The following is a 12,995-nucleotide window of genomic DNA, read 5'->3' as shown; positions in this document are numbered from 1 at the left end:
TGAGTCAGGTTCTGTGGAGAATTGAATGTGAACAAGACAGCAAATATTTATTGAGAATCCTGTATGTACCAGGCAACGTGCCTGATACACCAGGCCTGTGTATCTATCACTAAACAAAACAGACAGGCTCCCTGCCCTTCGCCCCTCTAGAATTCAGTGTAAACTCAGTGTTGAAGAGACTACTGCTGTGAGCATAAAGGACAAAGGAAATATTAAAAGTAACTTCTATCAAAAGGCAGTTACTCATCTGGAACTACGGGATTCAAGACCAATAGAACAATGTGAATTCCAAATCCTGTCCCTGGCACAATCTAATTAAAGCTTGTAAACCAGTCTCCACTACAAAATCACCTCGCTTAAAATTCCCACGGTTGCAGAAAGGGACTTGGGATCTCAGATAAGATAAAGAAATGTTATGGAAAACTTTGCTGACCTTTTTCTTTTTGGCAAGAGGCTTCTGGCTGCTTGAAACAATTCTTTGCTGACACCTCTCTAAGAACACCTTGATTAATTCAGCACACAGTAACAGTGTTAAAAGCTGGCATGCCTTTGTTGGTCCAGATTCTCCCTTGAGGAAAATCAACCATTTTAGTTGGTGGAGAGTTTAAATAGCGTGAGAAAATACATAGGTTTGCAAAATAGCTTTGCATATGTAGTTCATGAAATAAAGCAGCAAATGCTCCATAATTTTAAAATTTAAGACAAAGCAGTATCTATTATTTAGATGTTTTGTATAAAACATGAACTGCGAGATTGTAGACCCCCCCACTTAACATACCAGTGTCATTTTCAATGCCATTTTGACCTTTGTAGTAGGAGTTGGGTATTTCTTCTACATAGATTATCTTCCAACCTGAAAATCATGTGCCTGTTTCTTTCACAGTGATGGACTCTGAGCTCTTTAACACTAGGGGATGTAAATGCTGTGTTTTAAAGGTGAATATCAACAGGAAGATAAAGTTTGAGCTTAGAAATGTAAATCCTGGGCATCGGGATGGCTTTTTGGGTAGAAAGTGTGACTCTTGATCTCTGGGTCATGAGTTTGAGCCCCACGTTGGATGTGGAGATTACTTAAAATAAAAAAATGTAAATCCGTCAGGTCACCTTGAGTTTGTCTCCCATGGGCAGTGAAAAGTATTTGCTATTTCAAGTTAGAGTTCACATCAAGGCTAAACTGTCGGTTCTGTTTCAAGTAAACTGTGGGAATGTGGATTCATTTAGGAATGTGCGCACCCCATCTGCCTCCCTAACCCCCACCATACACAACGGGCCGCCACAGAGTCCAGTTCCTTCACCCTCAGACACATGGTCTGGTTTTCTCTGCCCTTGACTGCTGAGGCAGCTCCTAAGCTCTTCCCATCTAGCTTCCCTGCACTGCTTTTTCTGCCCTCCCTCTAATTAGGGCATAGATACAATCACGTACCTCTTTGCTTGAACTTCTGTGGCTCCCATTGCCCCTAGAGTAGCTTAAAGGGCTGCTTTCCTTTGGGCACAGTCTCCAGCCCCTCCCTCCTACCTTCCAGTCCTCCTATCACATTACCATGGGCTTACCAGGAGCTGCTCCCTCCCTTGGTCCTCAGGCTTTGATTGGCTCAACCTGGCCGAGGGGCCCTGTTCCCTACCCCAACTCCACTCCAGTAATTACCCTGATCAACTCCTAATCCCTAAAGGCCTGGATCAAAGCTTCCCCCACCTCCACACTTCCTTGATCTTCCAGAATGGATTGATCAGCATTTCCTCTTATTCCTTTATTAGAATTTTAACCACCCCTCTACAGTAGTGTAATCACAGTGTTGCATGTTTCAAAAAATGAAACTCTTTGCCCCGCTCATCTTGTGTATTTTCCTGTGCCTTCTTTTTGAAGTAAATCAAGATACAAAGAGAATATGAAGTTTAGAATAGGAAATCCTTAACTCAAGGGGAGGGAGGATCTCGGTGTGACAGTATGGCCCTTCAAGAGATATCTTTTGAGTCAACCGAAGAATAGATCAGTGACTCAGCGGATGGATGCAGGAGGCCTCAGTTGGGGCAGCTCCTGAGCCAATACTTGTGAGTCCTTGGGAAGGTAGGACTGTTGCAGCCCCTTCCCAAAGTATTGTCAATAAATGCAGCAGGGATCTCACTATTAAAGTTTGTGACTGACAGGAAGATACAGGAGGGGAATTATGTGTTCATGTCTTTTCCCATATCAACTAATAATTAAATCAGGAGCACCACTTTCGGCTTCAGAGATTTTCTTCCTTACGGTAATACTGTAGTATCTTCTCTTTATTGTTTCTTAACCTGTAAAAGTTTTATTTGATCCTCATAAAAAGAAAAACGTTATAAATAGTATGAAAATACATTTATTTTACAAATGTAAATTAAAAACTGATACAGTTTCCTATAATTTGTCTTCCCTTAGAAACCATATTAATGGTTTGGTATTTATGGTTTTGGTATTTATAGTCCTCTAAATAGTTTTGCTGTGCATATACTAGCCTATAACAATGCGATCATACTACATAATGTGTCTTTATGTCTTTGATATCTTTATGTTATAGATCTGTCAGTATTTATCGGAAAATTAATTCTTCGCTCCTTAACATGTTGGTAGTGAAGTCTGAGGAATGTTTGTATTAAACCACAGATCTACAGGAGTCGAGAAAGTTGAAGAACTTAAAGCCAAGGTGCTTGAATACTAGTTTAATTATCTGTCCATGAAAACTAACACACATTTCCTGGGTGTGGGGAAGGGGCATTTCAGAAAAGGTGGGAGAGGGGGTGGGCAAAGATAGCTGCCCCGTTTTTACTGCAAGTTGTAAGCCAGAGCACGAGTGAAATGAAAGGATCTGATGATGCCCTGTTCTCCCTCCCAGCCTGGGCTGTGGACTCCAGACATCACAGCTGGAAACACCTATCTGGCGTTAGTGTCCTAACTAGCTATTATTGAGTTTTTAAGAGACTCAGAAAATACTAGAACTGGTGGAGGCTCCAGGAGCATCTAGTTTGAGGTGAGGGAGCCTGAGGGCTGACCTGGAAGCCCTTGCTGGGGGGAGCGGGGGGGGGGGGGGGGGGGGGGTAGGTATTTGTGGGAGGGGTTTGGGGAGAAACTAACCCTGAGCTTCAACGGAACACTTTCCCTTGCCTCTGTTTGTATACTGACGTTCCTATTTTAGTTGAAAAATGGATTGTGTTCCCTCTTCCAAAGTTCTAACCATTGACCTAGCCCCAAACACTAGCATTTTTAGAAATGAAAAAAAACCCGAATACCTTAGAGAAGTGGTTTATCCCAGTGTGACAGAGCGAGTAAAATTGACAGAGAAGAGACATTTCAGTCTCCTGAGAGCCCAACACATCAGGGTACTTGGATGGAGGAGTCACATCGTCTCAAAGGAGGTACGAGTTGGGGGAGGGGACGGACAGGAAGCTGGGAGGGTTGGAGTAGTAAATCTAAAGAGGGATTGGGTGTAGAAAATGTTAAAGAACCAGTGCTCTCTAATCACATTGCTTTAAATATAATCAAAGGGCGAAGAGAGTAATTGGAGGCCTAGAGGAACTGTAACCTATTATAAAACACCGTAATGCCTGTTAACTCTAGGAAGAGCTGATATCTGCCTTGGGGCCCTTCCCAGGGGGAAGAAGGCTCTAGAGACTCAGCTAATGGTAACTAGAATTCGCAAATATATAGTAACCCACTAGGTATACCTGTCCAATCTAAGGTACAACAGAAATGTTTAAAATTAACAAGAAAAAAAATTTTTACATAAACATTCAGTGGTGACAAGGATGATGAATTATTATGATTATTTTTTGAAAAATGATCTCATTTTTAAAAAAATCTGGACAAGATGTAGGATCCCATAGATTGTCATCAACTCTGTTGTCTGATTTTCCAATTAAAAAAATTATTTTAAAAGTCATTTTAATTAGAAATTACATCCTACATACAGGTGTTACTTGAGATTCTTTTAGTTACCTATCTCTTCATAGTCAGAACAGCCGAACTGCTGTCCTAGACCATGCTGTCAGTAAGACTAAAGCTGTCACCCTACTTAACATTACATATGCCAGCTGCCCCTCAGATTTACGAGTGAGATGTCACTTGATGACTATTAGAGCCCTTGGTCTCTCTTCTCTATTAAGAAACTGAATCATTTAAATAGGCTCTTCCTAGATTTCTGACCTTTAGTTACAAATTCTTCCAAATGTCTGGGACCAAGAGCACCTCTTACTGTTCAAACTAAAACCCAGGTCTGTTTTACAAATGAAAAAACAGAGGCAAGGAACAGAAAAGACCTTAAGGTCACTATATACAAATCCCAGGAGAACCAAGAAATAGCACCAAGGTTTGCTTTATATTTTGTCCTTTATCTCTTTCCTCCAGACCCGGTAGAGTTGGCAGGCATTTGACACACAGAGTGCTGCCTCTTTATTTCTTTGCCTTTGGCATTTTTCTGTTTTTTGTTTTTGTTTTTGTTTTTGTTTTTTTTCCTATCATAGTCTCTTCCATTAGGACACTGTAGTTCAGTGTGGTTTTAGGTTAGAGACGGAGTTACTTGTCCAGGTATGGTATATCTGTAAGGCCTGAGAAGAATGTCCAAAACTCATTTGTTCATTTAACTCATGTTTATTGAGCTTGTCTGCTATGTGCCAGGAGTGATTCTAGGTGCTGAGAATACAGTAGCGAATCCTGGAAGTCCCCGCCTTCTAGGGGAAGAGAAAGAAAGCGAACATGAACAACTAGGCATGTAATAATGTCAATCAGAGCTAAGAGCTATGATGTGAATAGTGCAAACCAGAGGAAGGGATGACTTGGGGGATTAGGAACATTGGAGAAGGCCTCTTTCAGGAGGTCACAGTACAGCAGAGACCAGGATGGGATGAGGGAACCAAGTCCTGTGAATTTCTGGGCTTCCTTTCTCAGCCTCCCCTCAAGTGTGATCTGCAAGCAATGAATATTCCACCTGGCTGAAACAAAAGGGTGCTGGTTGGGGGCCTTGCTTCCCATCCTGCATAAGTTCACCCTTGCCGATAACAATGCCTTTCAGACCAGACCAAAGTCTGTTGCATTCAGTTGGAACATTAGTAAAAGCTTTTAACTCTCTCCAAAGTGCTTCAGCACTAAAAACACTGACAATAGGCAATAAAGCTGACAGTACCTGCTGAAATTGTAACAAACGGTATTTACAAATAACGGCCTTAGAGGAAGCACACTTAACAATGGCTGACATTTAATACTGATAAGTGTTGCTATCGGTTTGTGGCCTTGGCTGATGTGTAGCTGCCCTTTGAAAGCTGTTTCCGGGGCGTCTGGGTGGCTCAGTCGGTTGTGCGACCGATCATGATCTTGCGGTCTGTGGGTTCGAGTGCCGCGTTGGGCTCTGTGCTGACGACTCGGACCCTGGAGCCTGCTTCGAATTCCGTCTCCCTCTCTCTGCCCTTCCCCCGCTCACACCTTTCTCTCTCTCTCTCCCCCCCCTCTCTCTCAAAAGTGAATGAACATTAAACAAATTAAAAGCTGTTTCAAAAAGGATCCACCTGGCTTAAAGCATTGGTCTGCTGATACTTCCTTTATCATAATGATATGATAGTTTAGGATTTCATTTAAGTCTATGACTGACTGCACTTTTGTCCTATAGATGCTGTCAGTTGATGATGTCCCTGAGGAAGCCCAAACAGAATGAAATAGGAAAAAGGAAATCTGCCCTAGGTCTTCACGGCTAATTTCACAGGTCCAGGGAGGAAAGTGGTAACTTTGGAAGTCCTCCATCCACCCTCCGAAAACCCCCACACAACCTGAGGGCCAGAGGAGCTCTATATCACACCTGTTGAGAAACAGCCTTCAAAACTAGACCCTGAATTGGCCAAAAAAGTCTATTTGAATCACAAATCCTGTTGTTTGAAGCGGTATTTCCAAATTACTCTACCAACAGAGCCACAAATTTTTTGTCTCTGCCACTTTAAAGCAATAACTTAAAAAGGGAGCTTCTCGGCAGCTGCCATGCTTTAAGGCAGAGATAACAGAAACTGGCTACGGAGTTGTTGGCTGCTCTATTTATGGCAACTTGTTTGTGTATTTTTAAATCACAGTTACAATGGACTATTGTTCAATTGAATAATACTGTAGAAACATATATGTTACAAATCACTCTCCCGAGGAATCCTGGTGGTTCAAGGATTCTTTTTTTTTAATCTTAATAAAAAGGTAGGATACCTAAGGAACCAGTGACCATTTTAAGTTGCTTTTATTTAACAGCACTTTATAAACTGACACAACTCTTAAGTATTTAAATAATGCATCTTTCTCTCTCCCTCCCTTGGGATTTTATCACCTTGTGATAAGACTATTGTAGATATTAAAACTTGTAGTTCAGAAGACATCCATACCTCAGGTGCTGATTATACTAATCTATCATTTCTTTTTTTGACTTGCTTTGAGGCACTGTTTTTGCTTCTTTTGGTCCTTTCTGTAGACAATTAATGCCAAACTTCACTTTCTTTCAGTGTATCTAGAAATAGCTCAGAAACAAGATTGGTCTTTTAAGTGTGAGGCACCTTCTTGTGTTTGAATAATGATATTCACTTAACCTGTTTGTAAAAACTCTTATGTACTTAAGTATATCCCAAGACCTGGCACCATTTCTTTTGCTGTTATTTACCGATAAAAATAAATCTCCTGCGCTAAGCAGTAGGAATCACTGCGAAATGCAGGAAAAGTCCGAAGAAGAGAATTCTCATGTTAATGAGTCCTTCCAAGTGAGAACTTGGTTAAACGTGCCATTTGCTGACATCATGTTTATGGGGCTGAGTGGAGATGATTTCTTTAAGAGGTGGCCTTGCATAATTCTCCTAGCGTTTTGTGGCCCGCGCGTGCACCTGCGGGAGGGGGAAGTTTACATAAGCGTCCTGGGGTATTTGCATCTCAGCTGCTCCTCTCACTAGGGCTCCTGGGAATGGAGCGGGCGGACGGAGGTAAGGGGCTCCAGCCGCGAGGCTGGCCAAGTGGGTGGGTAACTTTTCGAGGAATAATGTGCGCGCAGGACCTCGTGGAGACCTGCCAGGGGCACGGTCAACAGTGACAGTTCCTGGAAAGCTGGCGGCCGCGAGACCAGGCTGGGCAGGCGCCTCCTGCGGACGGGAGCCGGGAGCCCAGTAGGGCTGCGATTGCGAGCCGGGAGGCCGGCCTGCGGCGCTCCTTAGGAGGGTGGGACCAGCAGGAAGCGAAATGGTTACTTTTTTAAATGCGGGCTCTGGTTACTTTTGAAGCTCGCCGGCCGCGGGCGCAGAGCGGACACCGGGATTTTTCTCTCTCGGGTGGAGGATTCTGGAGGAACGCAGAGCTGGGGGGTGGGGGATGCGGTGGCCTGGACGAGGCGACTCAGACACGGGGGAGCAGAGTCGGCGACGCTGGCGGGGACAGAGGGTCTCCGGGGAGCTAAGGGACCTTTTTGCCGCCCTCCCCCCACCGCGGCTGGTTAGGGAGCTGCAGCCGGTGAGGATCGCCGCCTTGCACCGAAAGGGGGCTCGCTGGGGACAGCCCCAGGGGCCGGGGGTGCGTTAAGGAGGAGCGGGGGCGGCAGCGACCCCCTACCCAGCCGGTCAGGGCCGGTGCTGAGCCGCGACAGGGGGCGCGGCCCGCCGCGGTTTAACCGGGGCCCTGCGCTCGCCGCCCCCGCCCCTCCGTCCCCGCCCTGCTAAGGTCTCCTCCGGAAACGGGTGGACGAGGGTGACCTCCTGGAGGGCACTCAGCCCCGTTTTCCTTCGGGAACCTCCCTGCGCCGGGCCGCCAGCTTCGGCAGGACGCGGAGCGGTGGGCGCCTAGGGCGCGCCGAGAGGCTCCGCGGATCCGCGGGCCGCGGCGGGTGCCGGGAGGAGCCGCAGGCCGCGTTCCACCCCGCGTTTGCAGGTGGGGAGCCGCGGTCTGGCCCCGGGGCTCGATGGCAGCCGGGCAGCGGGGACTTGAACGCCGAGGGCCGCGGGGGTGCGCGCGTCACCGTGCGCCCGCCGAGAGGGGGCTTCTTGTCGGAAGTTGGGGGTAGAATCCGGGACCGGCGGCCACTCGGTATCGCCGTCAAACCGCGGGGCGAGTGCTCTTCCTTGGAGGGGACGCTGCGCAGAGGCGCCGCGAGACTTTCCGCTGGAGGTGGGTCAGGGGGTTCGCAGGCGACTGTTGTGGCCCCTGGGGAAAGGGGAGCTGTTCTCTGCGGGCCTGGCGTCGGCGCCCAGGACGGGCTCGCTCGCTGCCGCTGGGTCTGGGGCTCGGCCTCTGGGCGCCGTAGCGGGGAGGCGGGGAAGGGGCCGGGTGGTGGGGGAGAGGGCCGCGTCCCACCCGCGGCTCGGGGCGCCCCCTTGCGGCCCGAGCAGCCACGGCCGCGCGGAGGGTAGGGCTTGCGGGGCGCCGACGCCTGCTGTAAGCTGTCTCTTCCCGGTGCGGGCCTGGGTTGACCCAGCGGAACCCCCACAGCCATCACTCGCAGCCCTATCCAGAATTAGCCTGCTGAATTTTCCCGAAGAAGGGTGACATCCTTTCCCTCCGGCTCTCCTCCCGAACCCCTTCTTAAAAAGCTCAGGTTTTCACATTAATCTATGTCAGTATAAACCAGGCTATGTGTGGAATTTGTTTTTACAACTCGAGTCTTGTGACTTCTCAAACACTTTCTTGAAGTGTTTTCTCTGGAAACTTGTTTCAAATGAGTGCTGTAAGTTTCACAAAGAGGAGTGTTGTTCAGGAGCCAACAGGTGACGGGGTGAAACCTGAGTCTGTGTGTACATTGGAGTCAAGTCTGGCTGCCGTTTCCTTGGGCCGCCGTTGAAAATAGAAATTCAAAAAATCAATAGGAGACTGACTGGAACACGATTTGCGAAAAATATCTGCGTCCCCCATTATGGAAATTAACTAGTCCATTAGAGCCGTGCCTTGCGTGGTCCGCGGCACACCCCAGCATGCGTTTTGGATTTTGTCTGTATATACCGGTTTACAGCCAAAAAATCTGACCCCAGAAGCGTCGCTCTGGCAAAGGACCATGCTTTGTCATCATGTTTCCTCCTTTTGTTAGGCAGTCTGTCTTACTGTCGTGGAATGTATTTGTGCATGAAATTAGAATGCTTTGAAACCCCGCAGCGTTCCACATTTCCTCTTGGAAAAATGGATAGCTTCTTGGCAATTGGATGGTACATGACAGGCCACTCAGCTGTTGGAAAATGTACAAGTTGGAGGGAGGTCTACCTGGAAAATACAGAAAATGCCAAAGGGCACATGGCCTAATGCCACTAATTGCTGGTATGAAGTTCTTTTACTAATGTTTGATGAAGCAGTGCCGTTGGATACCTTCATTATGTTTTTATTTTACAGTTATCTCAACAGTTCGTTTCAACAGAAATAAAAGTGAATTGGGCCCTGAACTTTTGTCTTTAGCAGACAATAAGCATTGCGTACTCTGTGTGTGTGAAAACTTTAAAGAGATAACAGTTTAGGATCTCTACTATGAAATTCAAACTTTGGTTATCATAGTTTTGATACCTATGGTGACTACAGGTCTTTCTGGCTTTTTAAAAGTCTCCATAAACAAGGGGATACCTATATCCACAGGGTTGTGTATTTTGTGTGTTGAAAGGAACAGAAGTGTTACGGGTTTTTGTACTACCAAATTAGTCTGTAGTTAAATTTAATCCACCTGCATATTTAGCCCGAAGAGTTAGAGTAGCTCTTGAGTGGTTATGTGTGATCTGCATCTTTTATGTGCTAAGGCCTTGTTAACAAGCAGTTTAACAAAGAAGTTGTTAAGCAGTTTGTGGCCCTCAGGATGACACTTAGCAGCAGGGGACACCTAGGGAATGTTAGCCCAACTGAGTTCACAAATCAGTATCTGTTCTGGGTTTTGGTGATCAAAGGATTTCTAACTTCCCTGGGGATGTTCACACAAGAAATACCTTTTCGTAGGGACCCTGCAATGCCATGGTAATCTTCACATAGGAACTAGAGTGGAATTTGATTGGGAGAAGTGTTTGTAAATTAGGGGTATGACCTTAGATTTCGTATTCAATGGCAGGGACTGAAAATTATTCTGTTTTCCATTTGCATGATTTTGATTTGATTTGGTGACTTAGTCCAAAAAATGATTAATAATAGGAACCATACCAGAACTGATGTACAGTTATAACCTCAATATGTATCTGATTGAACTCCTTCTCCCCAACCCTCTCAAATCCTCATTCCCTCTGACTTGCCAGTGTAGTATTTCTGTTTTAGTACATCATCTTTCAGTCACCTAAGACTATCTTTGACCCAGATCCCCCCCTTCCTATTGGTTCCCCAAGCCACCATGTTTAGGCTCTCTTGGGAACAGTAGACAAATAGGCCCCTCCCAGGTTCCTGTTCTCTTTCCTGACCATCACTGTAGTATTAATTTTCTTTAAGACCAGCAGTGGTACTCTGCTCACATGCCTTTTGTCTTTTCCCATTGCCTTTAGGGTTAAACACAAAGTCAGCTGCCTGATCTTTTTAATTCTTGAAAGCGTCATTCAGTGCTGTCATTGCCATCTATTATTGCTTCTGTCTTCCAGCAAAACTCTCGACTCTTCACTGCCTCTGGACCTTCATATACTGTGCTGACTTATGAAACTTTTTAGGGAAAAATAGTAAAGGCTCGTTTATGTATATGTAAAGGTCGATCAAAATAGTACTCCTTAGCTATTCTGGAGGCAGCATGTAAGTGCAGTAGAAAATAAATGATCCTCAAATGACCAAAATAGCATAGCAAAATAATAGAGCTGCTTTTAATTTGCATAATACCTTCACATTTTGTGTATTATCTTATTTAACCAGTGATTACTTCCAGAAGGAATGTGTAAGCCCTTGTTCATAGCGTAATGATTCTATATACGTCTAGATGAATTTTTTCAAATTACAGTTGCCTAATTTGCAGAACATTGAAAGCAAAATACTAAAAAAGATTTAGGGGTTGTTGGTTGTGGGCAAAGGAAAAAAGCTACTTACTTTATAAGAGACTAAAGTAGCAAGAATTCAGAATCTGTCATGAGTGCAGGGAGGGAAAAACCTATAAGAAGTTTTTCAACCATCTTAAAGCCTTGGGGCCATGCAATTCCACACATCAGCTCTACACTGTGAGGTAGCCCTAAACTTGTGTTCCAATTGAGGAACTAGGTTCCAGGGTCACATCCAGCTGAATGACTAGATTAGATTCCTGAAGCCAGCGTTCTTTCTATTGTTCGTTTTCTGTTCAGAATGAAAACAAATGATCAGTCAAAGGCTAACTCACATATAATTTACACACACACACTCAAGAAAACAAGGAAATGTATAATGGAATTTGAAAATATTCTTGCCATGTTAAATACATTTTCTTTTTTAAGTTCTAGCTTTTAATGGAATGAAGTCAATTGCCTCTTTGTGGTATTTCCTAAAACCACTCAATAATGGCCCTTAAATACAGAGATGAATGAATGGATGGAGTAAATGAATCTCCAAAGTAAATTTCACAAGGAACCCCTCCTTATATCACTGTTGGATGAATGAGACCATACTCTGATTGGGGGAATAAGGGCCAACTTACTGCCAGTTATATATTGGGTTCTCACCATTGTTGCTCTACTAAGACACCTGGAAATACCCTGCCATGCTCTGTAGACCATTATGCATTGTGCGCATGCACAGGCATGCTAGTATTGGAGATTTTGTTGTGAGGACTGGTTAGAAGTTGATCCCAAGGGACTTAAGAATGGTGGCTGATAGTTTGTCAAAACTGTTTGCCCTTCAGGAGGCTACAGAACCTCCAGAACTCAAAAAGAAGATGAAATTCACATGTCATCCTTTGTCTTGGCTATTAACGTGTTCTTATTCTGGAAGTTGCTGGTCAGTTTCAAGAAAAATCTGTGTAGTCAGAGTGGAAATAACAATGCCAATTGACACAGTCAATAGTAATTTTAATTCTTTATATTCGTATAATTCCTTTCTTCTTTAAAACTTTCACCTACTTAGACCATCTTTGTAAGGAAAATAGTTACAATAAAGAACAAGGCCCCATTACGTTTGGTGGTTTGCCAAAGGTCTGAAGAGTTCAGGGCTGGGTTTACTGAATGCTGAAGCCCAGATCCCATTCCCTTACGTATTGCTCTGTCCCTTGGGTCAGATGTCCTCTTGACAATTATATGATGATTGAGAAGTCCTACATCTGCGAACTGTTTGTCTTTGAGTTTTTTTTAAATGGTGAGAAGTAACTATTTTGAAGGAAGAAAGGAGAAAAGGAGAAAGAAGGGAAATGAAACTCTTCCACCTTCTGTTGTTTGGCTGGCTTGGAGCATCCCCATGATAGTCCTTGTCTTCGTAAGAAAAAAGTATCTCATTTCTCTCTACCCAACCTTGGGCTTCCTTCTCGTCTCCCTTGTCCGTTCCCTTTTCTTCTTTTTGTCATTCGTCTCCTTGAGTCTTCTTTCTAGTCCGCTTTTAGTCCTCTCTTTAAAATAGTACCTGCAAATAACTCCTTACCTGCTGTAATTTAATCCAAGTATCTGTTCTCTGTGCTTGACCTCAGTGCCATCTTTGACAGTGCTGTTAGCTCTTAAAGGTGTTGCTCCCTCTACATGCTTCCTTGATGGTCAAACTCTGGAACCTGAACAAACCCATTCCTGAACACTGTTCTACTTTTTTCCCTGCATTGTGAGACATCCGGAATTATGAAGAGACTTTGGAGAGGCGGGGGCCCTTCCAGATCCATTTCCTTAACAGGGGCAAACCTAGCACAGAATTAGTTAATGCATAATTGTCATTCACATGTGATTAAGTTCATTCAGTTACAGCATTTCACTACCAGTACAATAAACCTTCCTCAGAATAATCACAGAATACTAAGTTATTCTGGCTTTTTACTCTGTTGATCTCCAGTATCTAGCACCGTGTCTCACATATAGTTTTTTTTTTTAATAAACATTTAAAAAATATAATACCATATTTAACTTAGCTGTGGTTAGGTAAGAGGATGTTAAAAATCTGCACT

The 12,995-nt window shown here is 44.5% G+C and overlaps 2 protein-coding genes across 5 annotated transcripts in view; one reads left to right on the top strand and one right to left on the bottom strand.

Moving 5' to 3' along the window:
* The window catches only part of PRICKLE1 (prickle planar cell polarity protein 1), a 110,810-nt gene that overhangs the window by 83,544 nt on the left and 14,271 nt on the right, over positions 1–12,995 (top strand). Inside the window, exon 1 of one of the 4 annotated variants that reach the window (XM_049625306.1) lies at positions 6,787–6,954. The exons of 1 other annotated variant lie outside the window; for it this stretch is intronic. The gene's annotated coding sequence lies outside the window, so the exon portion shown is untranslated. Of the gene's footprint in view, positions 1–6,786; positions 6,955–7,294; positions 7,475–7,734; positions 7,889–12,995 lie in introns of those variants that run through there. 2 more of the 4 variants (XM_049625305.1, XM_049625307.1) reach the window with 2 other exon arrangements.
* PPHLN1 (periphilin 1) overlaps positions 12,184–12,995 on the bottom strand; it is a 159,581-nt gene continuing 158,769 nt past the window's right edge. Inside the window, exon 13 of the transcript XR_007456643.1 lies at positions 12,184–12,735. The gene's annotated coding sequence lies outside the window, so the exon portion shown is untranslated. The remainder of the gene's footprint in view (positions 12,736–12,995) is intronic.

This window comes from Panthera uncia, chromosome B4, assembly GCF_023721935.1.
Source record: "Panthera uncia isolate 11264 chromosome B4, Puncia_PCG_1.0, whole genome shotgun sequence".
Lineage (NCBI taxonomy): Eukaryota > Metazoa > Chordata > Mammalia > Carnivora > Felidae > Panthera > Panthera uncia.
Note: the sequence above shows the minus strand (reverse complement) of the source record. Positions and strands in the feature narration are given on the sequence as shown.